Below are 3,859 nucleotides of genomic sequence, written 5' to 3'. Positions count from 1 at the left end.
GTGTATGAGAAGATGTTCCACATCATATATCACCAGGGAAATGCTAATTAAAACAACAATGAGATACCACCACACACCTATGAGAATGGCCAGAATCCAAAACACTGACAACACCAAACGCTGGAGAGGATGTGGAGCGACAGGAACACTCATTCGTTGCTGGTGGGAATGCAAAATGGTATAGCCATGTGGGAAGTCATTTGGCAGTTTCTTACAAAACTAAACATACTATTACCATAGAGTCCAGCAGTAGTGCTCCTTGGTATTTATCCAAATAAACTGAAAACTTACGTCCACACGAAAACCTGCACACACATGTTTATAGCAGCTTTATTCATAATTGCCAAAACTTGGGCCGGCCCCGTGGCTTAGCGGTTAAGTGCGTGCGCTCCGTTGCTGACGGCCTGGGTTCGGATCCCAGGCACGCACCGATGCACCACTTGTCAGGCCATGCTGTGGCAGTGTCCCACATAAAGTGGAGGAAGATTGGCACAGATGTTAGCTCAGGGCCAGTCTTCCTCAGCAAAAAGAGGAGGATTGGCATGGATGTTAGCTCAGGGCTGATCTTAATCACAAAAAAAAAAAAGATAATTGCCAAAACTTGGAAGCAACCAAGATTTCCTTCAGTAGTGAATGGATAAATAAACTATGGTACATTCAGACAATGGTATATTACTTAATAAATAAATGAGCTATCAAGCCATGAAAAGACATGGAGGAACTTTAAGTGCTTGTTATTAAGAGAAAGAAGCCAATCTGAAAAGGCTACATCATACTATATGATTCCAACTATATAACATTCTGGAAGAGGATGGAAAGGCAAAACTATGGAAACAGTAAAAAGATCAGTGATGTTCAGGGTTTGAGGGAAGGAGAGAAGATCACGCAGAGCACAGAGGGTTTTTAGGGCTGTGAAATTCTTTTATATGATACTATAATGGTGGATACATGTCATTATACGTTTGTTTCATAGAATGTACAACACCAAGAGTGAACCTTAATGTTAGCTATGAATTTTAGGTGATAATGTTGTGTCAATATAGGTTCATGGATTATAACAAATGTACCACTCTGCTGTGGGGGGTTGATAGTGGGGAAGGCTGTATGCAGTGGGGGCAGGAGATCTATGGGAACCCTACTTTCTGCTTGATTCTGCTGTGAACATAAAACTACTCTAAAAAATAAAATCTATTAAAAAAAAATGACACAGAAGCCAGCTGGAAGGGGCTCCCCCCACCAAATCTTGGATAATTTGAGAATCAAAATAATATGAATAGAATATAACCTGATGAATAAAATAGGAATCTAGGAGTCCATAATGATATAAATAAATGAAGTAAAACTTAAATGAAAAGAGGAACATTTTTGTTACCGTGGAATGACAACTAATAAATGTGGAAGGAAAGACAGAATTAGAAAATTTTCATTTGGCATCTTTCATAGTAATAATTAACTCAGCCAAGAAACATCAATCGACGTTGTAACGAGAGGGTGGAAGTTTGATGAGAATAGGGATATTTACACACTGTCAGTTTCTCCCTACCAAATCATTATTAATTACAAAGGGGAAAAGAGTCACTTTACGGAAGAGAGACCTGGTATGCAGCACCTTAATCAAGTGATCAAAGTTAATTTCATGGGTAATGGGACAAATCATAATTATGTGTCACCTGAAAGGATGCAGTGAGCAGAACACTGAACCACTTCTGTGGTTTTCCTGCCAGAGATGCCTATCCTGACGCTAATCATGAGAAAACAGCAGACAAACCGAAACTGAGGGATGTTCTGCAAAATAATTGGCCGAGTGTGAAGACCATGCAAGTCAAAGCAAGCCGTGACAATTCAACATAATGTGTGGTTCTGAATCGGGCCCTTTTGTTATAAAGGAAGCTATTGGGACAGTTGGTGAAACCCGAATGGGGTCTGAGGATTAGACGGCAGTGATGCATCATGTTAATTTCCTGATCCTGAATTGAGTTATGTAGAGAGGTGCCCTTGTCTGCAGCAATTACAGGCCAAAATATTCACAGGTGAGATGATGAGGCGTTACATTGGCCACTTGCTCTCAAAAGGTCCAGGAAACAAAAGCGAGGCAGTAATATTTATCTCGTAGGATAGATGTGAGGATCAAATGATAGGATGTGAAATCTTCTAACATTCTTGGCACATAATCTTTCACTGAATTGAAGATGTTCTTATTATGTAAAGTCAAGACACTAAAAATATGTAACCAACGTGACCTTCATCTGTATGTTGTTATTTCTTCACAACCAAATACACACACACACACACACACACGTTTTTTAGATGTGTATGTTTGTGTGTATATCATCACATCCATCCTAATTTCTACCACCAGAGGGCGCGTCAGGCTCAGGTTAATATTTGACTGCTTTTTAGTTTAGATAAACCAGTGGTTTTCGCATGTTTTGGCTTCAGAACTCCTTCATAGTCTTAAAAATTATTGAGGACCCCCAAAGAGGTATGTTTAGGTGCGTTATATACAATACGGTGTACTTGTAAACCAGCTCTCTGAAAGAATATTAAAACCCACAATATAGTGTTTCGATGGTGTAAACACTCCCACCCTGCCCATTTTATTATTTATTTATTTATTTATTTTCTGGTGAGGAAGATTAACCCTGACCTAACATATGTTGCCAATCCTCCTCTTTTCGCTGAGGAAGATTGGTCCTGAGCTAACATCTGTGCCCATCTTCCTCTACTTTATATGTGGGACGCCTCCACTGCATGGCTTAGGTGAGCGGTGTGTGGGTCCACACCAGGGATGCGAACCTGTGGGCCCCGGGCTGCCAAAGCAGAGCACGCAAACTTAGCCACTATGCCACCGGGCCAGCCCCACTTCCTGCCCATTTTAAGCTACCAAAGGTTTAACAACTGGCTCACAGTGATCCTGAAAATTTAATAGTTCACTCTCCTATACCAGTAAGGGCTGGCACCAACACACCGTTGGATAGCTACTCAAATTTACCTCATATAAATTTAAACTGAGAATTTTTTTAAAGATTTATTTATTTATTTAAAAATAGCAATAATAAATCCATTACACGTTAATATCAGAGCAATGACATCATCACATATCACGTAGCCTCTGGACAACTTCACCTTACACTGGGAAGAAAAGCAAAGCAAAAAACATCTTCATATCTTTATGAGAATAGTTTTGACCTTGTGGACCTCATGAAAGGAACTCAGAGACCCCTAGGGGTCTGTAGACCGTACTTCGGGAACCCCTGGCTTCAACTTTCTGTTCTCAACTCTATTCAATCCAGTACCCCACTTTTTAAAAAAATAATAAATATTTTACAATATTCCTGTTATCACCATGAAATGAAATTCATATACAGTATAACTTACCTGTCCCTGTATATAATCTCTAATCTAAAATCATTGCAATACCATATCTATAATGTGGAGAAGAAACAAAAGAAAAATATAGTCTACAGCCCTTTACCAGACATGTGTGTTTAAGAATTGAGGAGGTGTTTGGATTTTAGAAGGATGGTCCATATATATGGCACATATGATGGAACAGCCCCGATGGGTTCAGAGCGGGTCCTGGAGTCAAACACATCCATATGTCTGCAGTGAAATGTGGGCTATTCACACCAAACCTGGATAAATGCAGATTACCAAAATAGCCTGTGTCAGGTCAAGTTATTGCCATCAAGTAAATTAGACAACAGTCTCTCCTTTTCCTAGTTATTTGGATCTTGGAATTGTGGATGACTGATGGTGAGCCTGTAATTTATAGTAAACAAGAGGTGTTCCATAGGTCAATGCCCACAGACCTAAGAGAGCCAGGTGTTCCCAATTTGATGATTATATGTTTAGATTT

The sequence above is a fragment of the Ceratotherium simum genome, chromosome 33 (assembly GCF_057802395.1).
Source record: "Ceratotherium simum simum isolate JZ-2026a chromosome 33, ASM5780239v1, whole genome shotgun sequence".
In the NCBI taxonomy this organism is placed as follows: Eukaryota; Metazoa; Chordata; class Mammalia; order Perissodactyla; family Rhinocerotidae; genus Ceratotherium; species Ceratotherium simum.
This window is presented reverse-complemented; position numbering follows the sequence as displayed.